This window comes from Euprymna scolopes, chromosome 15 (assembly GCF_053919585.1).
Source record: "Euprymna scolopes isolate OS-2025 chromosome 15, ASM5391958v1, whole genome shotgun sequence".
Taxonomy (NCBI): domain Eukaryota; kingdom Metazoa; phylum Mollusca; class Cephalopoda; order Sepiida; family Sepiolidae; genus Euprymna; species Euprymna scolopes.
In genome coordinates this window covers 43,675,581-43,700,323 of record NC_136496.1, presented here as the reverse complement: position 1 = coordinate 43,700,323, position 24,743 = coordinate 43,675,581, and the positions used below count along the sequence as shown (strand labels likewise).

At 28.6% G+C, this 24,743-nt stretch overlaps 1 protein-coding gene across 11 annotated transcripts in view; it reads right to left on the bottom strand.

Moving 5' to 3' along the window:
- Positions 1–24,743, bottom strand: part of LOC145293795 (sodium-dependent phosphate transporter 1-A-like) — a 263,709-nt gene that overhangs the window by 120,896 nt on the left and 118,070 nt on the right. For 7 of the 11 annotated variants that reach the window (XM_080140353.1, XM_080140352.1, XM_080140350.1 and 4 more), the window contains exon 2: positions 18,197–18,246. The exons of 3 other annotated variants lie outside the window; for them this stretch is intronic. The gene's annotated coding sequence lies outside the window, so the exon portion shown is untranslated. Of the gene's footprint in view, positions 1–13,309; positions 13,552–18,196; positions 18,247–24,743 lie in introns of those variants that run through there. One more of the 11 variants, XM_080140356.1, reaches the window with a different exon arrangement.

Sequence of the window (24,743 nt, the reverse complement as noted above, 5' to 3'; positions counted from 1 at the left end):
ACTGAAAAACATGCTTTAAAAATGACAAAACTGAATAACACTCATTTCTGGTTTATTTTATCTTTGTTTTATCGAATGCACCCTACGCAATTGTGTAATTATGTATCTAGATTTGTTACTCTTGACTTAGTTTAAATATAAGTGCATTTTATGTTGTATGCATATTTGAAACCTGAATACAGAGTTTGGGTGCTTATATTGATTGCCTGGAGAGATTTGAATATATTGAGTGATGTGTGCATATTACACCTCATATGTATTGATTTCTATTTCTTTCTTGATGTCTATTAACTTATGGATTCTTTCTATTAGTTGCTTATCCACACATATGACTTAATAAGAATTACTCAACATTCTCCATTTTTAAGTTAGGATAAAACCATAATTCATCCTTTTTAAAATGTAAAGTTATCATCATTGCATTTATTGGTGTTATAATGATCATTTAACATTTTTTTTTATCTATTACTTTTTAAATTTTATTATTATATTTATCAGTTACTTTTTAAATTTTATTATTATTATATTTATCTATTTTTAAATTTTATTATTATATCTGTTACTTTTTAAATTTTATTATTATATTTATCTATTTTTAAATTTTATTATTATATCTGTTACTTTTTAAATTTTATTATTATATTTATCTATTTTTAAATTTTATTATATTTATCGGTTATTGTTTAAATTTTATTATTATAGTTTTCTGTTACTTTTTTATTTTATTATTATAGTTATCTGTTTTTTTATTTTATTATAGTTACCTGTTACTTTTTTAAAAAAATTATTATAGTTGTTACTTTTTTATTTTTATTATTATAGTTATGTTACTTTTTAAATTCATTATTTATTAGTCTTTAATAATATTATATTTTATCATTCTCATCATTATCTCTTATTTTTAATTTATTTTTTAATTTTATTATTAGTAGTAGTATCTCTAATTTTTATTATTATTTTTTAATTATATTATTATGATTTATTTCTTTACTATTATTCTTATTATTCAATTTTTACTACGTAATCAACTAAGTACACAAGGAATTTTATTCAAAAATCCTAATTTCTATTTTCCTTTACATAAAAAATAATCTTTCTTAGAGCAATTAAAGGAGTTGATTGTTGTTCTTTTTAATTGACAATATTATTTCAGCCAAAAGAAGATGGGAAGGGAGATCAACATCTCAGCAACTGCTATATCAACCATTAAGAAAGATGAACAGCTACTTTGTGTTCACAACACAACACTAACTAAATAATCCACATAACAATGTTCATTCAAAACGAACCTGTCATGGAAAGACAATAAAAGTTCAGAAAAAATAACTATAAATGAAAAAAAATAAAACACTAAGATATGACCTGAAAAATACAATAAAAATACATGGCATAATATAGTCTAAATAAAAAAAAATATATATAATTTGCTGATTTCTTTATGTCCTCTGATGAGAAGAATAACAAGAATAGCATTATTTGAAACTCCATGGAATAGGGACTTTGTAAATTGTTTTTTGGAGTATTCAGTCGAACAATAAATTTTGATTGTAAAGTTCAACTTAGAGTTAATTTTCTTTATAGTAAAAAAAAAAAAAAATAATAATAATTATATATATATATATATATATATATATATATATATACACACACACACACACATCCACAAAGACAAAAAAAAACACTAAAGATATATAGAAAAGAAAATTTAAAACGTATAAAGAACTCAATCCATTCCTAAACAATAAAAAGAATTAAAAAAAAGAATGGTTAAACATTGATAAAAAAAAAAACGAAACTAATTTCCCCCGCAAAAATAGAAATACTTAAATATTGGAAAAAGAAAACATATTTAAAAGTCATATTTTAATTACTAAAAAAATATTTCTGAATAGACGGATATCGATTGTTTAATTTTAATCAAGGAAAGAAAAGAAATACTTTAGAATGTGTGGCGCAGGTTAGTATGTCTGGTTATTTTTCAATTACATATTCTGGCCATAGAAGTTGTGACGTGCATACAGCAATAACACTCAGTATTATAAACAATTGGATTTATCAATGGAATTTAAGCGAAAAGATTACGTAAAAAAGCAAGTTGTAAATGTGAATATATATACTAGTGTAGGTAGGCTGGCTGATATATATAAGAGTAAGGTTCGGTGTTGCATAAATTCACTTATTTCTTTTCCTGTTTGACCTGATGATAGATGTTTGGGGGGGAGCAAAGGCCTCTGTGTTTAAGAAATATTTTTGTAATATCTTGATGAGTTTTATGTTATTTTAATGTTTGGAGGTTGTTTGTCAAATATCTCTGTAAATAGAGTACAGATCAGCATTGGCAAGTAGAAACCAAGATGAGGAATGAACCAAAGTAAAGCTGTAACTAGATTTTGATTAGAATAAAATGAGAATTAAAGGTCTAGACCAGTGTTGGGGCAATAAATAAGAATCAAATCAAAATTGAAGCCATTCGATGGAACCACGAGTGACTTATGCTCATAACGGAAACAGCCTCAGGCCGCTGCACCTAGTCAACCGTTATATGAGATGCTGTAAACTTGTTGGATGGAGCTGGCTCGACCAATCCAAGGTAAATGCCACAAGTACAAGAATCCGAATCAGAAAAATCTGAATTTTGGGGGTAGTGAAATTGTTATCAGAAAAATTTGTGCTTGTTTTCAGATGCCAAAAGCGATTCCTTTAATTGTTGTTTTTGCTGTGTTTTTTTTTTTTATTTGTTTAAAACTTAATTTTCCATTGCTGATGATAAAGTAATAAATATTATTGATTTTATTTTTATGTTTGCGAAAATGTATGCAAATATAACAACTCTATAGCCAAATATTTAAAGATTTTGGAAAAATTGTTGTTTTTGCTGTGTTTTTTTTTTATTTGTTTAAAACTTAATTTTCCATTGCTGATGATAAAGTAATAAATATTATTGATTTTATTTTTATGTTTGCGAAAATGTATGCAAATATAACAACTCTATAGCCAAATATTTAAAGATTTTGGAAAAAATCAGAATCAGTCATTGTATCAGAATTGAGAATTTAGAACAGAATCAGTCATTGTATCAGAATCAGGAAACATAATAGAATCGTCCCTTTACTAGTCTGTATTTTTTTTTTTTCAAAATATGAAAATGCAAGAAAGACATTTATATGTAATCTTACAATGAGATGTAGCACAAGTAATATTAGATATCACCTAAATCCGACTTTTGAGGGAATGCGATTTGTGCTTTGCATAGAGAATTTCTTACATATTTAATGGTGTTGTAAGCAAACAGTTTGGAAGCAAATTCTAAGGAGAATTCACATGTTTTTGTTTTGTAGAAGAATTCATGGATGATCACTTTTTTTTTTTTTTTCAATTGAATGTTTGTAGAGATCTCAGATTATTTCTGAAAAAGGTATTTGATGGATTTAAAATACAGGTAGCATAAATTTTTATTCGATACGAATGTAGAATGTGTGTAAAAGTAAAGTTAAAATCAGGATTTTCCACATAAGGTTGAGGTTAAATGGAGGACGGAAAGTTCCATTTGGAAGTTGAAAGTTTGAGAATTATGATTATGTGTCAGTGAAGTGATAGAAAAGATAGAGCTTTTGCCTCTGGGAATTTGTACATCTAAGTGACCAGATGTCTGTGTTGGTCTTCCCCCACCCTGTAGGGTTCAAGAAGGAGGATACAGTTTATCTGTATTATACTACAAATTACTTTAGTGATGATGGGGTGGGGGATTCAAATCTCAAAGCTGTTTTCTGTTCTTTTTGAGAGAAGGAATCAACATTTCCATAACTGCCACATCATTAACTTCTTGAGAGAGACGACAGCAGTTTCTGTCCACAACACTACGCTGGCTGGTTGTTCACAACGGAAATGGAAGAACATCCCACGCAATGTTACAAGTTGTTCTTAACCACGGTTATGCTACAAAATGCAGAATCTAACTCATATCGGCAAATGACATTGATCAATCATAAGTAAATGGAATCAAATAAGGCTGTGTAAATAGAAATAAAATAAGACAAACACAAAAGATTTGTATTATTTAGATTTTTCAGACTGCTGTTCTCATCTTGAGTGTTATTTTCACGTTTCAACTGATGTAACCCTTGACATCCTTCAGGTATATCTTGTTGAGCTTAGGGTTTTTTCTGGCAAACTTACCCATCACACACAAAAAAAACAAAGAAGGAAAACGTAAATAGCTACTTAATATGGAACAAGACTTATTTACAATAGTAGGTGTTAACTCTGTCTGCCTTCTTTTAATGAGCCACATCACAGCATACCTTCAAAGCTTTTATGTTAGTATTTTTATAATTTTTGTCGAGGTACATTTTCGTTTGCTTGAATATTCTTTTGCATTGGTGAGGGCATGGGTACCTCAAATGGCATAAATGACAAACATAAATTCTTCTCATCATGTATTTGTGTTGGAGCTTTTTTTTTGTTTTCCATTTTGGATGTTTTATTATGTACATCATATTCTCAATTCTTCTTTTATGATGTAGATGATTAAAAAAACATTTATTGTTAATTTTAGATGGTGGCATACTGAATGTAACCAATGGACAGGTGCAATCTACAGGTATCTGGCATCTATCCAGATACTGAATTAATACTTACAAGGTGTGTTTGAATCAATTCCCACAAGAATAAATTACTACAAATTTTATTTAAGGTATTATTTCTTTCCTTAGTTTGCATTTTCAAAGAGATCACTTTATGAAAAACTGAATCTACTTTCCTAGCCAACGTTAAATCTGCAGGGGACATGTTTGCATCAGTCAGTAAACAGATAAGAATATTTATAATTCTTCATTTTCCGCTTTAACACCTTTGCCTTTTTGATTGCTTTTTTTTTTTCTTTTTCTTTTTTAATACATCAATAAATCTTTCAAACAGTCAATTTGATCTTGGGTGATAAGGTGTAGATTTGAGGGTATATCGAAAGTTATTGTACAAAATATTTTGAATTCTTTTGATGAAAATTGCATGCCATTGTCAGATACAATATTTTCTGGTATGTTGAATCTTGCAAACAGTTCCTGTAAGATTTTTAGTAGTTTTACTTTTTAGAGTTTTGCATTTTAAAACTTGTGGACATTTAATAGAACTGTCTACCAAGACGAAAAAGTATGTTTCTTTTATCAGTCCAGTATAATCAATATGTAAAGAAACTACGGTCTGTCTGTCTTAGGCCAATTGCTGAATTTTATTGCCAATGCTTTTGATACAGATGCGCAGCTTTTGCACATTTTCACCATATTTTCAAAATCTTTAGACATTTCTGGCCAGTATATGAAACTTCACATAAGCGCCTTCATTCTACAAATTCCCGGATGACAGTGTGGAAATATCTTCTGATGTTCTTTGTTAGCACTGTAGATCCAACCACTCATTCTCCATATGGAAATATACCGTTTACTTTATTTTTCAGATACCTTAACAGATTTTTTTGTTTAATGTATGAACTCAACAAATTGTTTTAGAGAGTAACTGACAATTGTTTTACAATATCTTATATAGAACAAATTTTACGCCCATCTCAAACTTTAAGAAAGCAATGACCATCTCTCCTAGTGGTTCATTATTTTTTGGCACACACATTGGTTGGTATCAGAGGAAATAGCCATGAAGTGCCTGAGAGGATAGAAAGGTTGAGAAAGCAAAGCATCATCCAGAACTTCATTGGAAGGGCATAGAGTGTACTGAAATCCTGATCTGATGAGGATTATTGTCACTCGAATTTCAAGAAAAATTATCTATAAAAATTCACTTAGAATGGTAATTGAGAAAATGCTAAATACCTTGCAAATATTATCAACAGAAACAAAGAGTACTTAATCTCAAGATAGGCATGTTGTCACTAAGAATCCTTGAAAAAATGCCATTTTTGCCAGTGAGAGATTAATTGTAATGGCTTGTGTGACAACTTTTGGTGATGATAATAATTATAAAAACAGCCACATTAAACAATAAAAGCTGAGATAGGCAAAACTCTAGCAAACAGTATTGTAATGGTATTAAAAATAAATTTTCTCAGCTTTAATTAACAAGTGATAATTGACCATTTTGAAATAAAATATTAATTGATCTTCACATTTGAAATAGGTTATCATACAAGAAACATGACCTTCAATTTCAATATAAAAGAATAAATGCAGCCAATGTGTGACACTATAAAGGTTGACGATGTTCTACTTAAATGATTAATAAGATTAGTTTAGATTAATGACTACCTAGACAAGCGAACAGGGATTAATAACGTCAATCTTGGTTGCTTACCAAGGATGATGGAGGTTTTTGATTCAGACAACAATGATTCAAAACAATGAAACATACATTTTTGTTTCTCTTATTGAAAATTTTAGGTATTTTTAAAAGGTTGTCAGATTTCAGAGTCAATATCAAATAGACAATTTCATTTTTTTTTCTATTTGTATTTAAACAATTTAACAAATATGTTCAATCTCTTTTTTTTACACTTTCTTTCTCCAAATGTAAAAAAAATGATACGCGATTCGATGAATTTTATTCAAAATCTGTACATGAGCAAAACTTCTCAGCATGAGAAGAGAATGAAAGATGGGCTTAGCAAACATTTGTAAAGAGCACAAAAAAGATCATTCTGGATAAAGAGAGCTCTGATTGCATGTTTTTATTTTTATTAATTAATTAGTTGTAACTTATCAAGCCCAAAAGAGATTAAAGAAAAAGGCCCAATGATATGGATAGATTTTCAGTTGAATGATGAAGAATATAAGAAGACTGAAAATAATGAATTAATACTTATAATTGTATTTTTTGTTTATAAGTATGTGTTGACATTAGATTTAAAGAAAATCATATTGTAGTCTGTGGGGAAGCAGTTCTATGATAATGTGTTCCACCAATGAGAAGTTATCTGAAAGAAACTGTTTATAGAAATTTTGTTTGATCTTAAAGACGTGGAGGAAGAATGAAAGTTCTTTGCAGTTGTGGTAGGAAGAGAAGTTCTTACTGCAAATATCTTATTTGGACAGAGGAACGCCTTCATGGCTTAGAAAAAGCAGAGAAAGTTAAAACTGAGTTCTTTTATTGTTTATTCCACTTTTAAGTTCTTTTACAACACTGTTCTGGCATTAAATTATTAACTGAATCAAATTGTTATTGTTTATTCCCTGGGTCAAGATATATTCAAAGGATGGCATTTGATACCTCGTTTCTAAATGTCATAAGGATAAAAAATGAAAGGTAAGCATAATTACCAAGGAAAGGAGTGGTGTCTATGAAGTTAGATACAGCAGAAATTCTTAAATCATGAAACTTCAAATATAAACTAATTTTAAATAATATAGCACATATCCATTATTGATACTCGTGTATACAATATAGAAATATATAATTTCATTGTTATTTAAGTTTTCTGTGATATAGAATTATCTTGGTGCTTTTAGAGATCAAACCCACAGCTGGAAATATTTTGGTAAAATAACAAGTACAACAGCTGAAAGACACCCACAAAAAATGAAATCTAGGTGCCTGAAATCGAAAAAAAAAAAAAAATAAATAAAAAATACTGATTTATTTAAATTGTTGCAATCTACTTTATCAATATTTTTAAGTTGTTTCTGACTATTGGAAGATGAACCATTTCATGAATTTGGTAAAACTAGACATGGAGGCTACAACAAACCATATCAAAATAAAAAAAAAAAAAAAACGATTACTAATTACAAAAAAATAAAATACAATTATAAAAGCAGCAATTTACAACAATAGCAACAAATAAAACAATACAAATACAACAAATCAGTTTAAAACATGACATGCAACAATATAAATATATCAATGCTTTTTTTTTGTTTCAGGAACCTGGTTTCATTTTATATGGTTTCCTTTCGACTGTTGCTCTAAATAACTACCAGATTTTACCAAGACAATCTCGTCGAACATGGAGAAAAGCACAATTATTTTTTCTTAATTTTATCTCAGAGATTCATGTATTATAAGATAATTTATGCAGTATTTTTATTCTTAAGATTGCTTATAATGAAAAGAATTAATGAAACTCCTTAGGAATTCTAACATCTTTTAACTTCAAAACAAAAACAGTTTAATTTCAAATTAAAACAGCTCAACTTCAAAATTAAAAAAATACAGACAAAATACTAATTGAATTTTAAATTCAGCGTTTACAAATTCATAATCCAGCTTTTTTTATTGATGCTAAAAATGGTGTAGAAAACCAAATATTTTTTTATAAGCAGACGAAAAAAATCTGATTATAAGTTCATATTTATTTAATGAACTGATCAAACTTGGGTAAAGATTTTTTTGATAGGAAAAGCCACTAAAAATCAAATTATAATCATTTGCTTTCGAACAACATAAGAGATAAGCAAAAACTGAAATGAAATGAAATGAAATGAAAAGATTTTTTGTTTGATTTAATTGAAGTTCAATGACTCGTTTCAATTGATATATTCAAGTTATTCAGGTGAAATGAATCAAAGCCTGCAAACACTAAAAGAGATTTTACATGAGTAGAGATGATATTTTTGTGAGGGAAGCTTTTTGACTGAAAATAAATCAAATGTTTTTAAGCAGAAAATTGAGCCAATTCTGATAAAGAGTCTGAAATTGATTGAAATACAAGTAAAGAAAGAAAGTCAGCTTACAAAAAAGAAAATCCTATCAGAAAATCAATACAAACAAGAAGTTAGCTTGATCTTATTAATATTTCTGTGTTGCTTGTTGCCAGGGCGCATGCTACTTACCTCCCAACCTCTGACTAGCAAAGTTGTGGGAAAGAGTTTGGTGGAAGTGGGGATCAGAAGGTCTTCAAGCAGCATTTTGGAAGACAGCAATTTTTTTTTTTTTTTAACTAAAGAGTTACCACTTATCAAGGCTAAAGGTCACTTGAGGATAAGAGTTAATGATTTTTGTATGATGAAGAATATTATAAGAGGATTGAAATTGATGAAGGGAATGAACAAAGTTTGTTCCTCATGACAACACTTTGACATGTATTTGTTGATATGAGATTTAAACACAACCCTGTTGTAGTCTGCAGGGAAGTTATCAAATTACATTAAACGTTTTCAGAAATTTTATGAAGTTGCTTTTAACATTAACAATATTAAAAAAAAAAACTTTGCTCAGTAAAGTCTGGTTCAAACTTAAATTCCATTAAACATCGACTTTTAAAATTAAAAAATACATAATTTTAAAATTAAAAAAACAATTTCTAAAACTAAAAAATATATATAATTTTATTGAATAAATACTGAAAATTTCATTAAAATTTCCGATTCTTTCATTTATGATGATTAATTAACACACAATTCATATTTGGATCATCCGGATTACTATTTTCATCCAGGTTGCTGTATTCACAACATTTCATCTGATGTATACTTTGACCGACTTCCACTGCATCTTTTCCGTACATGGAAATCGGTACTAAATTTTAAACTGAACCTGAAGTTTAAATCTGTTGAAATGTGAATATACCAAACCAAAATGAGAATAGTTGTCCAAATAATCAAAATTACGAATGTTTCAGAGATTCAAAAACAGAAAAGACAGCTTTCTTTACAAAAAGTAGTTGCCATCTTAGTTGCAGAAGGAAGAGAGGAGAAGTCTTAGTGTCACATTGCCTGTTACCATTATCCAAACATAATACCTGTCAAAAATTATAGGATTATTTTGCAAAAATAGATATTTCTTCCTCAAATTAGAGTATTTGTCTACTCTATCCCAGATGTGAGTGTTTTACAAACCTAAGATCAAAATGTTGTCTCTTTGAACTTTGTTGATAGCTTATAAAGGTAAACATTGTAAAACATTATTTCAATAATATATTTACTCTCTATGCTTGAGAAATATTCATGTATGATAGCAGCTTTTACATAAAATTGAGACTTTTTACTATATGTTGCAAGAAGACAGATGTGTTAGAGTTGACAGTAAATTGGTTTCAAAGATCAGTCAAGGTCACCGGATGTAAAAAGTTAAAACCTCTATTTTTAATCATTAGAAATAATTTATTCTTTTTATTGTCCTACAATGATGTGGATTTACTTTGTGCATTGCCTGTTGGGTCATACCTGATAGATGCCGAGCGCAGTTCAATGTAAAATTAAAAGACATTGATTTTCTTGAAAGTTTTGCGAGAAGTTTTGGAATTGTACAAATTGTACACATGCAAAACTTTACACAGGAAAGAAATAGAGAAAGAGAGAGAGAGAGAGAGTGAGAGAGAACAAGAAAGAGGAGAAGAATGAGAGAGAAGGGAGGAGAGAATGAGAATATGTAAATATGTAGGTTAAGGTGTGTCAGTTTTACAGCATATTTATTGATAGACGTGCACTCTTGCGAATTTGTAACACTCCCAAAAACAATGCATAATTTATATCAAACACATTAGAATAAAATTCTCTATCGAACCCACCTTGCTTTAAAATATAGAAATGATTTTAAAAAATGATTTAAAGTTTTTCCTTTAACAATAAATATAAAGAATAGTTAACGCTTGAAAGCAGAAAAAAAAAATGCTGGACAAAAGATTGTACAATTTTTTTTAAACAATCAAAAATCTTATAAATCAGTTCTAGCCAGATTCGGCAGAGAATTTAATTCTAATGCGTTTTATATAAATGATATTTTTGTTTACTCGAGTGTTCACTATTTTATGCTTTTACTGAATTGTACAATTATTTAATGTTGTAAACAAACCCTCTTTAAAACAAGTAATACATGTCAAAACTCCAAGTTATTATTTTATCCAAAATGGAGAAGAAATTTTGAGTGCATAATAGAACAGTTAGGATTTAATTCAATTACAGTCCATGGTGGTATCTATTATGTTAATCAAGGGGGAGATAATTGTTATTTGTCTCAATTTTTAGAAGTTTTGAGGTAAAGGTTGATAATTCATCTTGATTGCTTTATTCATATCATTTTAATCGATGTGACCTCCAACCTTATTCAGGTGCATCTTTATGAACTTTTTATTTAATTAAGAGTAGATTGTTCTCATTCCTTCAGCCATGAATGTGTAGAGCTGTTAAGTTTTTTTATTTTTAATAAAGATTGAACCTTCAACCTCCAGAAAATTATGATTATTCCTAAGATATACCTAAAGAAAGTTTGAGGCTTCATCAACCTAAAAGTTGTTAAGATAACAACCACACTTAGAATTGTAGTCTAAATCAAAATTTGCTAACTTTTGTTCAAAATAAAAATTCTTTGTATTTTTAAGTAATTTAATAAAATATTCTCATAAAATTTATTCTTATTTTTTGTTAATTTTAGTTTTAATAAAGTCAGTAACTAATTTGTCAGTTTCTCAAAGAAGAAGGCTAAGTTTCAATCAATCATTTGTATCAGGCGTGATTGATCTGAATATCTGATAACCTATGATCCTGTATTTTTTTCCAGCTCGCTTTAACATTAGTCCAGTTTAATAATATTAAATCAATAGTGGCAATGGCATATATACACACTACAAATGTTTTACCCAATTTAGTTGTTTTTGTCCATTGCTTTTCTCATTGTTTTTGTTTTTCTATATGATGCATTTAGAGACACCAATTACCAAAGTCAAAGGTCAATCAAGGACAAGGGTTAATGAGATTGTCAGTTTAGATGATGAACTAAACTTGATTACTTAAGAGGACAACTCAACAAGTTGACTTTGATCTTAAAGCTGACCATGTTATAGTCTACAATGGGTTTCACAAATAGGAAAAACTAGGGAGGAAACTTTGACAATTAAAATCTATATTTTATATCATATGCCTTATCTAGATATTGTCACTTATTTTTTAGCATCATTACACTGGACTAATTTTTATGAAAGAACATGAAAAATTATAGGGTCACTTGAGCCATCCTTATAAATGCATGTAGAATTAGTTTCCCTAAAGAAAAAAAAATGATAGAATGAAAGAAACGTCTATCATTTATGTAAAAATGTGCAGAGAAGTGATTAATAAATTTCCATGGAAGTACTTAGAAGTTTTTTTTTAACAGAAGTGTGTGTGTGTGCATGTGTGCTAAACGTGCATGTTTATAGCGACAGTTATTTTTATTTGCTTAAAGAACTTCTTCACACTATGGTTACTAAGGAGAACACTCCACAAAAATTGCCATTTCATTTCACTCTTTTGAAAGCTCTTACTTAAACACAGTTGATTGCTGTCATTGGTTTTTGTGGCATGTCAATCATCATTGGAACATTTTATGCCAAAACATATGTTTCGTATATACAATTAATTTGTTTTGCAGACATATATTTTGTAAACAATTTAATTCTATTTAATTAATCCATAGATTGTATGCTGACAGGTACTTTCACTTCAGATCTGGGAGTAGTGATAGCTAAAGGATGACTACAAACTCACCATTGGTGTAGTTTTGTATTTTTGATCTAGTTGGAAGGAATTTGATTAGGTATTTATTTGCTTCTTCACAAAATCAAAATGTGACACAAGCTCATTTTTCATGTGGGGGAAAAACCAGCTCCCTAAAAAGGGGTAATCTAAAAGTAGGCAAAAATAAATTTGCATAAGAATATTGACTAAGGACTAATTAACTTTAGTGTAGCATCAGAACAGATACTACGCTCTGATCCTGGCCTGTGTCAGAAGTAGAAAAAAAAGTAAGATTTATTTCGGAGTGATTAGGTGGTGGAGGTGGGGGGGGCAACAATGTCAGAGGTAGTTTAGTATTGTGTCCAAGACAAACTCTATTTAACACACAGATGGAACCCTGACATGTACAATTACGTGAGGTCAAAGTAATAGTAACTAATTTCATACTTCTCAAATCTTCACCTAAAGTCATGCCAAGAATACAGAAACCACAAACTACAAGTCAATAAGGGATAGACGCTATAGGTTATCCATTTTTTTTTTTTTTTTTAAATCAGGGTAAAAAAAAAACCTAAGATTTTAAATGACAAATTTCAGAGTTTTTTTTTTTTTTTTTTTTGTTGAATTATATCATTTATATTGAATGAAATGAAGATCACTTTCTATATTTTACATAATTAGCTCCATTGGTGATATATTGACCAACAAATACACAACAGAATAAAAATTTGAATATTTAAAAATTAAAATTTAAATGTTCTTTAGTTAAAATCATTGTCATTTTTTATTTTTAGTTTTGTGTGCTGTAAATAAAAGTCTAGTAGACAATACATTTCTATCATTAAAATGAGTTGTCTTTTTGCTAAACATTCAACAAATCATAAAGTTTCAAAATAACAAAAGAAAAGTATAAATAAAAAAAAATGTATACATACGTTTCATAAAAACAAATGTAAAAATCTATAAACTGTATGTTTGATCAAATAAGATTCTATTTACATAAATGCAAAGGAAACTCCCACATGTAATTGACATTGTGCAAATAAATTATAAAAAACACATTGCATCAACAGATTAAAAAAAAGTAGATCAAGTCTTACTGACGTAAGTTCTATCAGCATTGCTTTCTTCTCTCTCATATGAAATGAACAACCAATTTGACTGACAGCGAACCAAATCAGGAGTGAAATAAAATAAAAACATTAAAATGAAGAACCACCCACACATTGAAAAGACGTAATAGAAAATATGAATCGATTTTATAACACATAAATAGCTAAATGGCTCCTTATACTTGATGTACAGTTTGGATACATATACATGCAGAGATTGGAGGTGGGAGTTTGGAGCTGAAGCCATTTTTTTTTTTTTTTTTTTTTTAGTTATAATAACCTTTTTTTGTGTCAGATTTTTTCAATCAAATTATCAACTAAAGTCAGTTTATTCTTCAGGGTATTTTCAGTCTCTTCATCAAATCTGTGGTCATGAGTTAAAGTAGAAAATCAGCAATTTTTGTAAGAGTCAGAGTCGGGAACTACATTACTGTTGTGATTACATTTAACTTTCTCTGCATGCTTTACACTTTTAGCCTTGTGCTATCCTGATGTAATGAATATGAGTACATCCGGGTTCAACCTTCTAACAAGAATATGATTGGCTGGTTAAACCATAAATACCATCTGGTAGATCAACTTGGAAGCATGCTGAAAGGTACATCTAAAGGATATACCAGTTCCAACCATGAACACTCGTTTAATAAGATGACTTACTAGATTATTACTTGAATACTGTAGTCAAGATCACTCAGCAATTTCAAATGAATATATCTCTTTCGCAAAACATATCAAATATTAAGCTATTTTTAAAGAACACAGTGACAAAAACAGTTGTTAGAGTTAACAATGCTGAGAAACACAAAATATGTTAAAAATGTTTTGGGATTTTTTTGATGAGGATTGATAATTTGTATCATTTGGATTAATGCTTTCATCTTGCATATTATTTTCAGAGTTTCAGCCAATATAACCGCTGACCTTGTTGAACTCAAAAATTTGTATGGTGTACAAAACTAACATTAGGATTAAAACCAAAAACGTGGCTGCAATGTGTGGATAAAACATCTATACAATTCACCATAGAGAAGAAATGTAATACTAAATTATCCTTCTTAGATGTGTCTAAATTTCAAAAGAGATAGACAGCTCAAGAGAAACGCACCATAAATATAATGTAAAGAAGCGAATCATCTACTACAACATTGAGCAAAGGCAATATATAGTAACAGCAATGCATTTCAAGAGGAGATAGACGATGTAAGGGAAACTTTCCATCGAAACAACTATTGAAAGAGCAAAACATCAGCTTCGAGAAATTTGGACCAAACATAGAATGGCATTGCTCAAAAACTTACACTTTGTCTACCACATATGAAGGGTTTGTGGAAAAAAATTCAAAGAATATGTAATCCATATGCGTATGCAATTCCATGTAAGTGTAGAAAAATATACAAAGGTGGGACATGCACTCCACTAAAAGGCTAGAAGAATATGGAAAGATATAATACATGGAGATATTGAAAAGTTAAGTATGGTTGATCACATATGGAAAGAAAAAGAAACTATCTACCCTTATGGGATGAAGTAAAAACAATAATGGAGAGTAAATTGACTCAAAAAGGAGTTAAAAATAAAAAAACTATGCAAAATACTGTTAGAAACTCACTCAATATATGTTACTGTGACACAGGCTGACATATATTCAACGGGTTTTTAACAGTATTCTGTCTAGTTTTTAATTTATAACTAATTTTCCCAAACTTACCATGTTGAACAGAGTCGAGCGCCGTTTTTGATTTTCCAATATCGGTAAACACTGTTTTTCGAGCTGAATAAACATGTTACATTAAATAAAAACACTAAAAACATATCCAGTTAGGTAGAAAAGTAACTTATCTTGCCTTTGATAACATTTATTTGTTCTATATTTATTTTGTGACAACTTTTTGGAATCTGTATACAGTAAAACAAACTCTTACTTTTTTTTTTTTAAATAAAGAGGTAAATGAAGACATTAAATAAGAATAAACATTAAAGGACGATAAGTATATAATTATATAATAAAAATATATATAGAAATAAACCAATTTATTTAGATTTAAAAAATAACATTATTATTGTTAAAAATATCTTTTAAAAAGTCAAATAGGAATAATTTGAGACGATTGAATATAAAAGGTTAAACATTTTAAAAAAGATTTAGTTATTTTTAAATTTCATTCTAGAAATAAGAATATTCTAGAAAGTGAAATAAAAATCAGTTAGCGATTGAAGCTGCAAAAAAAAAAAAAAAGTTAAATTTTAAAGAGTCATCAAAGATAAAGAGAAAATAAAAAAAAATGAATATCAAAAGATAAATAAAACGTTATTCCCCTTGAAATTTGATGTTATTGTATTTTTGTCGAATTAATCAGGACTTACTTTTATATACTAAAAAATATAAACAACAAGTAACTCCTGAAATTGATTGTTATTAATTTCATGGTGCATCTTTAATTTATGGTTAAAATATTTGTTTTGCCTTTTTTCTTCAATGAAAGAAATTTTACAAAAAAAATCCAATCGTTTTCCGAATTCCCTTGTATTTCCACTTTTTTGCTGTACCAAATTTTTTCGCTACACAAAAACTTTCGATTATATAATGGTATATTTCAAAACAACAATTCCATGAGAATCGGAATCGTACTTGCTATCGGAATCGTTAATCAACATTTTCCTGGAATCGGAATAAATTTAGGAATCGTCACAACACTAATACATAGCAATAGAAAATAATAAATAATAATATAGTGATAATAGAAAATAATAATATATAGTGATAATAGAAAATAATAATATATAGTGATAATAGAAAATAATAATATATAGTGATAATGGAAAATAATAATATATAGTGATAATAGAAAATAATAATATATAGTGATAATAGAAAATAATAATATATAGTGATAATAGAAAATAATAATATATAGTGATAATAGAAAATAATAATATATAGTGATAATAGAAAATAATAATATATAGTGATAATAGAAAATAATAATATATAGTGATAATAGAAAATAATAATATATAGTGATAATGGAAAATAATAATATATAGTGATAATGGAAAATAATAATATATAGTGATAATAGAAAATAATAATATATAGTGATAATATAAAATAATAATATATAGTGATAATAGAAAATAATAATATATAGTGATAATAGAAAATAATAATATATAGTGATAATAGAAAATAATAATATATAGTGATAATAGAAAATAATAATATATAGTGATAATAGAAAATAATAATATATAGTGATAATAGAAAATAATAATATATAGTGATAATAGAAAATAATAATATATAGTGATAATAGAAAATAATAATATATAGTGATAATAGAAAATAAATAATAATATATAGTGATCAGTAATAGAAAATAATAAATAACATTACATAGTGATAAATAATAATATATAGTGATAATAGAAAATAATAAATAACATAATGTCTAAGAACTTCCATGACACCAGCAGTCCAATGCGTCCCCTCTCCTCAATCCACCTGACTACAATTTCATGGACTATTATATGCGGAGCAGAGTTGAGAAAGACACCAGCCATAATGCTTGCAACACCAAGAATGAGCTAATTACCAAGATCAAACTGGTGTTCAGGCCTCTCTCAAAGAATACCATGAAGACCATATGCACCAGATTCAATTCTCACTTTAAGGCTGACATTAAGGCTCAAGGCAGCTGCATTGAGTAAAAGATTTTTAATGCATTTTAAATTTTGGGAATTACTGAACAAGATATTGTTTTTTCTTTCTTTTCCAAAAAAAGTGTCAAGTTCATCTTGAACAGAGTAAAACTTTAGTTTGTGTTTGACTTGTCCACCAAGCTTTAGTTATAAAGGTCCGACAGTCTTTGTTTTCATAGTATACTTCAAATGTTCAGTTTCGGTCAATTACTAAGTGCTATTTAGTAATAATTAAGAAGGTTTGAAACGTTATGAGAGATAAATGGCAGTTTTAACAGAATGGAGAAACTCCCTAAGAATGTCTGTGGCGACACTAAGGTGATCGTCTCATCAGTAGGAGGTGTGATTAATATGCTTCATACTCATCAGACCTTAATCTCTCTTCTCCAGATTTTTATCTTTGGAATTATCTCAAAGATAATGTATATCAAAAATATTTGTAGACTATTCTAGTACGTAAGAGCAGTATCACAGGCGAAATCAGGAAAGTGCCAGAAAAGGCACGAGTCAGAGTTATTGGCAAGTTTGCACATTATATCCAGGTTTGTTTGCAACACAGCTGTGCATATTTGGAGCATATCATTGAATGACAATAAAATAAAGACTGTTGGACATTAACAGCTGAAAGTCAGACATAGACTGAAGTTTATTTGTACTACATCTGGTTAGATTTCAGAAAGGATTGTGAATTTTATTAACGTGGCATTTTGGGGGTCACCAAATAGAAAGGATAAGGGTCAAACCATTTCGAAATTATATTAAAAATCCGGTTTTATTTAGGAGATAAACAATTCAAAATATAGATATGCTTACATTTTTTTTCTAAATAGAATTATTTTTTAAATTCATATTAGTTTTAGCTTATTTATTTATTTGAATAAATATTTGATTAATAGTAAATTAAAAATAATTGTGCTTTCATCAAAGTTATGACAAAGTGAGAATGGTGCACAAGATTTTAGATGATAGTTTTATGAATAAAGAAATTAGAACATTGAAAACTTTACTCACTGTTGTTATGATTAAGATGATAATGATAATGATACGCGTTCACCAATTCTCTGTTGAAAAAGAGAAAAAGAAATGAGAGTAACATATGTAGCAGAATAAAGGATTAATTTATGATCACTTTTTTATTCACACGTTTATAAGAATCATTAAATCGTTTTTTATTTGTTTTCTTCTGACTGATACAAATACATTAGAAAATTAAAAAATACCACACTACCCGTGACCCATTAGGTCAGTATGTTATATTAGCTATGGAATTCATGTATGAGCGTGACACTTGTGACGTAAAGAAAATAGGTTTTTTTGACACAACAAAAACATTTCTATGAAAGTATATTAAAATGAAAAATCACGGACGGATCACTCAAACATGAAAAAAAAAAAAAAAAATCCTCCCTTTTTGTGTAAAGTTACCTATTTTCCCGAATAATCGCTCAAAAATCGAAAATTAAACATGATTTTCCTACAAATCGAACGCTGCCGAAAGTCATTTAGCAGCAAAAACGCACATGAACCTACCGATGAGAAATATAAGAATGAAAAACCCATATTGGAATCCTTCAACCAAGTTATAGAAACTTAAAATCTAAAAAAAATAATTAATAAAACCTGAAGCAAAAAAATAAAACCTAAATAAATAAAATATCGTTCCTATGTTTGTCAATGGGTTAAAGTTGTTTAGTTATAAGAAAATAGCAACAGTATAGTAGTAATAAAGAATAGTTGCAAAACTCCCCCACTCTTTCCATGTTAAATAATAATTTTGAAATAATAACGTTAATATTTCAGTATGCAGGTCAAAATCTGCAAAAGAAGCGATTTGTGTTTATTTGTTTATGTTGTTATGGGTTAATGTTTATGTGCGCATGCTCAACCGGATGTCGTAAACCAGAAAGTGGGTTACACCACTCACTACTAGGTCATTTGAGTTTTATAATTATATAGATTACAATTACATCGGATAATTGCTTATAAAATTTACTTTTATATCATTTTCTTAATGAGTAGGTAAATGGAGCAATAGTTTGAAGTCAGAGGTTTGATAAAAAAATGAGTGTTCTTTGCATGGTGACACCTGCATTAAAGTTAATGAACAAATGTGAAATTAATTTCTGCCTTTCATCACGATTTTATAGTCTTGGTAAATTTATGTTAGTTCATGCATACACAATCCTGTATTCAAACAGAAACATTTTTGATTGGTTTAAAATATTTTATACTAGCATTTCGGCCCGGGGTTGGCTGGGTGTTTGGAGATGTATGCTAAGCAAAAAGAAAAATTCAATTTTTTTAAATTTGACCCCTATTATGACCGCTTAACATTTATTGTTTTGGGCTCAAATTAAGTTATTAAGTTAGATCCATGTCCAAGGAACTTATATCTAAAATTTCATGTTTTTAGACCCAAAATTTTCGGAAGAGTTTGGTAGAGTTCTCAAAGGTCAAATCTTTGAATTTTGACCCCTTGATCGCCAAATTTCTGTCCGAAAACCGATCACATAGATTTTCCCAAATCTCAGTACCCTGTATATCAAATTTCGAGTCTGCAGACTAAAAATTGACAGAGTTATTGTGTAGGGAAATGTACACAGACACGTTCACTTTTATAGATATATAGATTTATTTTTTTGACTGGAAGTTTTGTGTTTTACACTTTTATGTGATCGAGTGCAAAACCGATTTTCTGTACATCACTAGCAGTGTCAGAAGCCGACATTAAAAATGTATGATAAAAAATTGAATAATTTGACCTCCTATCTTTACAAGCTTATAACTACTTGAAAAATGTAATTCAAACCCTAATTTTTTTTCAATTAAAGGAGCAAAGACCAAATTTAAAAAATAAATAACAGGTTTAATAGCAAATCATGCAATATTTGTTTTTTAAAATCGGTTTTCTTTAAAAAAGATTTAAAGAAAATCAACGGACTTCAACTTGCTTCGATAAAATATATGTATATATAAATACCAAAATATGACTTACCTATAAAAAATACTATTCAATTTCATTCTTAAGAATTTATCTATATTTATATTTTAAATTCCATGTATTTTTTAAATAAAAGAATTTTTTTAAACAACTATTTGAAAAGGCTAAGATTACATAAGCATTTTTACGGTGTTAGCGAAATGCCGAAGCGGTGTTTGTTCTTGTTTTGAACAATGGATAGACAGAAGGACGTAAAAACCACACGTTCGTGTTAGCCATCTAGCCTTGTGCGTGAAGAAATATGTGTCCCCATACATGGAAACTAGTCACATTTTACTTATAAGTTTTTGCCTTAAAAAAAAAAAAAAAAAAAAAAAAGTCAAGGAATTTTTTTTTCTTTTCTCAAAGAAATACATGAATTTTTGATTTAATATATTTTAATTCTTCTAAAATATCTAAAAAAAAAAAAAAAGAAAACATTGAATAAAATAGGAAAAAAAATTGTCGTCAGCGTCCAATATTTACTTGACAATCTAAGCATAACATAAGCTTCCACTTAAAAAAAAAAAAAAAGGTTTTACACTTTGGACTTTACAGGTAAATTTCTAAAAAACACTTTTTTGTTTTAAATTAGAATATTTTATGCATTGATCTTTTATCTTCAATTTGTGATATATAAAACTTTGGTGAGTAAATTAATTATTAAAATTTTAATAGACATTTCAAAATGGGGGGGTAAAAAAAAAAAAACGTTTGTCTAAAATATTATATTTGATTTATTGGAAAGAGCATAAAATTTCACATTGACCCTGAAAATATCGTAAAAATTGAACCAATAGAAAAGTTTTGATAGATTTTTAAAGTTAAAAAATTGAAAAATATTTAACTCATAAAATTCAATTGATTTCATTACATAAAAAAAATGTCTGCATGAAGGCACGCCGGCACTTTGTAAACACTGTTTTTTAAAAAATATAAAATAATATTTCTATTATTTTTTTAAACAACTTTAATAGTTTATTTTGGAAGTATATTCTATAAAGAAAATAAACAAACCACTTTAAAAAATTACGAGTTTTTTATATTTTATTCGCAGTTTTGTGTTAGAGGTGTCAAAAATTCTCCCAAAATTCTGATACACCTAGTGCATCACTACATATAAATGGTTACTCCTTGTTTGTAAACTTCTCTTATATTTTTTTCTGCTTTCATTAACACATTTACTAAGACTAAAGTAATATTCATTTTCATTAGTGATAGTGTAAAAATGAAGCAAGGATTTAAGGAATCCACTCAATTTAATTTTGACAATCAAATGCTGATAACCTCAAAGTAAGTCTTTCAGAAATAACATTCTCCACTCACTAATCGGCAATCAACAATGGCCTTGTTGCTCTCGGACAAAGTTATGCTTCTGTTCAGTCCTAGGCAAACCACTCTCCAAGGCTTACCTGAGAAGGGGTTAGTTTATTGCCTGACGTACAGCTACTGGGAAATGCAATGGAGCTGGTCAGACAATTTGAGTGTGCTTATCTTAGTGCAGTAGCTTGTTAAAACCTTATCTGACTTTGTTTCTAACCTCCTGGAGAGAAGGCAAATAAACTCATGCCAAAACATTTCAGATGTAAATATTTTCTTGCAACTTTTTATTTTTGTTTTACAAAATACACATTTGACTATAAACAAAAAAGTATTATAATTTATTAGTGTGACCTTGTGGAAATTTTAAAGTTGTTTTTTTTCACACACTTGTATAACTGATAATAATATTTCTCATAAACTAATCAGCATTCTTTATTTCTTTTAATATATTTTGAAAACCAAATGTAAATTTTTCTGATTGTATTTAATGCAATGTTTCACACAGGCAAAACAAAAGAATAAAAAGTTACGTCGCAATAATTTCTATCTAATGAGATAAACATCAATTCCAGTAAAATGAATACATTACATGAACGATAGATTTTCTTGCAATCCATAACAAGTGCATAAGATATTCATGTTAGCCCAGCAGTTGACATAAATTATGCCGAGCACTGATCAGATTTTTAAATGCTAGTAAAAAAAAAAAAACATTTATTTTTACGTGTACGAATATTTATTTTTTAATAATTGAAAACATATTCCTTTTTTACAGATCTTTTTTATGTAAAAAGTTTCGAATTTCTTTTTTATAAAAGTTAAAAAAAATTTTTTTAATGTTTTTTTAACAAAAATTTTGTATTATAATACTTTTTTCTGAAAAAAAAATTGATTTTTCTAAAAACCTTTTTTGTAAGAAAATATATTTTTAATTAAATCTTTTTTTTTGGGGGGGGGGGTTGTTTTTAAAATGTTTTAAATAATTTGTGTGTAGGAGGGAAATAAAAGTTTGTTTTTTTTATATTTCAATTATTTTTTTCTTTTATTGGTAGGGGACAGGGTATTTCCTTAGGAATATTTTTTGGTCTACTGAAAACCCACCGCCAAATGGCAAAAAGGGATGAAAAGGGCTAGAGAAAATGGAAGGAAACTCCACAAGCAGGTAGCTTTCTGCAATGTGCTTTATGATAGAGACAAAAGGATTTCTTCTGAGTTTTTATCTCTGCATCAATTCTATTATATAGCTATTGAGTAGCTCTCAACTGGTTCCAAACTATTTTTTGTTGCATAGTTTGGCCTTCTTCAACATCCTCTATACTTGATTTGTAGTAGCCTTTATCTTAAGGTCTATAAAATTAAGGCTGCGGTTCACCATTAGGTGTTTGAACCCTTCTCTTCCAACTCGTCAATTTCCACAGTGTGCGTTGGGCCCCTAATCTGCTGAAATAATCTTGACAAACTTCTTGTTTAAAGTTCTAATCGGTGATAGCGTGTTTCAACCCTTTTCCCAATTCTTTTACGAGGTTTTTACTTTTTGCCATGTCATAGGATCACATGTGGTTTCTATTCTCTTAGCAAAATGTTAAGACCTGTTGTAGCGATTGTAACATATTTTCTGAGGTTGCTAAATTCATGTTGATCTCTTCGATTTTTTCTTTTTTACTGATTAAAATATTGTGCACAATTAAAGCTAATTTTACTTCCAATTTATTGACTGTCATCTGCTGAGGTTTTCATTGGTTAAACCCACAGCACGTTTGTTAACAATCTTTCACTGGCTGAGCATTTTCCATTTGGACAGCACTTGACATATTCCATCAGTTTATATCAGATGCCAAGCTATGCTGAAGCAACATTTATGGAAATGTGGGTCAGTAACTACAGAAATATCTTGTATTATTCAAAATACTATTTGATTAGTGGAAATTACAATTGTGTTTTTTTCATAACGAATAATTTACTGTAAACAGAAATATTTCTCTTGAAATAATAAATGTATGTGAGGTAATATTAAGAAAAATCTTGTCTTGTTCTTTTCTATAAAAAGAATTTTTAGCATCAGCTAATTATTCTTTAAATAAAAATACCTCTTTATTCATTCAAAGTTGTAACAATTCACATCTTTTTAGAACAATATTCTTTCTTCATACTAGAAATATAACTGTCAGCTGAACATTTTTTTAAATAAAAGATTTTATAGAATGATTAATCTACATAAATAAAACTTCCATGAACAAAGTTTTTTTCCATCTGTGGAGCACAATGTCACAAGTGAAATGATTTTTCTTAATCATCAAGCCTAATGTAAATAAATACTTTTTGAGTCGGCCTTTAGAATAATGAAATCTTCTTAAGTAATCTTCTCACCATTCCACCAATTTGATTCCAATCCCCTCATGGTAGTGTTTATCATCCAATCCTCTCATGGTAGTGTTTATCATCCAATCCCCTCATGGTGGTGTTCATCAGTTTAACTCTTATCCTCAAGTGACCTCTAGGCTTTGGGTCCTGGATATGATGCCCCAGCTTGCAGGCTTTGGGAAGTGTGGAGCCACCCTTTAATTGCCATTGCTCCCAGGTCCACTTTGACCTGGAGTGGTAGTACCTGTTAGGGTCCCAACTATCGGTTGAATAGAAACTGACTTGCAAAAAACAAATATATTCTATTAAAAAAATTTTCTTCAAAATCACCGGATTCGGCATTAAATAACCTGGAAAGGGTTGATATGCCAGAAAACAAAAACAACCAACCAACTAGGCTTTGATAAATGTTGACCTGATTAAATTCCATAAACACATTTCATTTGGACTTATCAGAAGTCATGGCGGTGTTTACCAAGGAAAAGCCTGCTTAATGTTTACGTAATTGTCTCGAGTTTCTTTATAATTGAGAATTTAACAACGTTAATTGATCTTTTTCTTCAGACTTTTTGCTAAAACAAAATACTTAAGCTATGAAATATTTTGGATGCTTATGTTATATTATAAACACTACTGAATTGAGATTCAGAATCCCAAAATTCTTTTCTTAATGTGAGTTTAACTGGTAGGGACAAGCGAGGGAAACTTTCATATTCAATTTTTTTCACAAATATTCTTTATTATTTATGATTTTTTATGATAATATAATAGCAAACTTTGAAGCTCTAACAGACTGGCAAAGCCAGGTAGGGTACTTAGGCAGTGTAAGGGCTATGCTATTCGAGCAGTTTACAGAGAATGCAGAAGTTTTGTGAATTTTTTTTTTATAAATGC